Source organism: Etheostoma spectabile, chromosome 17 (assembly GCF_008692095.1).
Source record: "Etheostoma spectabile isolate EspeVRDwgs_2016 chromosome 17, UIUC_Espe_1.0, whole genome shotgun sequence".
Taxonomy (NCBI): Eukaryota; Metazoa; Chordata; class Actinopteri; order Perciformes; family Percidae; genus Etheostoma; species Etheostoma spectabile.
This window is the reverse complement of record NC_045749.1, coordinates 22,512,097-22,512,382: the sequence shown is the minus strand read 5'-3', so window position 1 is coordinate 22,512,382 and position 286 is coordinate 22,512,097. Positions and strand designations below refer to the sequence as shown.

At 39.2% G+C, this 286-nt stretch overlaps 1 protein-coding gene across 4 annotated transcripts in view; it reads left to right on the top strand.

Moving 5' to 3' along the window:
- Positions 1 to 286, top strand: part of LOC116705622 (caskin-2) — a 73,654-nt gene that overhangs the window by 55,949 nt on the left and 17,419 nt on the right. The window lies entirely within an intron of this gene.

The following is a 286-nucleotide window of genomic DNA, read 5'->3' as shown; positions in this document are numbered from 1 at the left end:
AGTATAAAAGTAAAAGTAGCCGTGAGAATGACAACCATTTTTAATGCAAAGCTCCCTGGAGCACACACATGTTACTAGAGTATAAGCTGAGGAACTTCAGTGGACATGGAGGACACGTCGTTATATGGCAATGGCTACATTTTAAATGGATGTCTGCCAATAGGCCTAAAACACAACAACGTGATTATTATGACAGAAACTGCAATGATTTGCTGTGAATTAGTGCAGATTGCAGAATCTGTTGAGTTGCGTCAAATGCAACGTACAGTAGATATATTCCCATCTA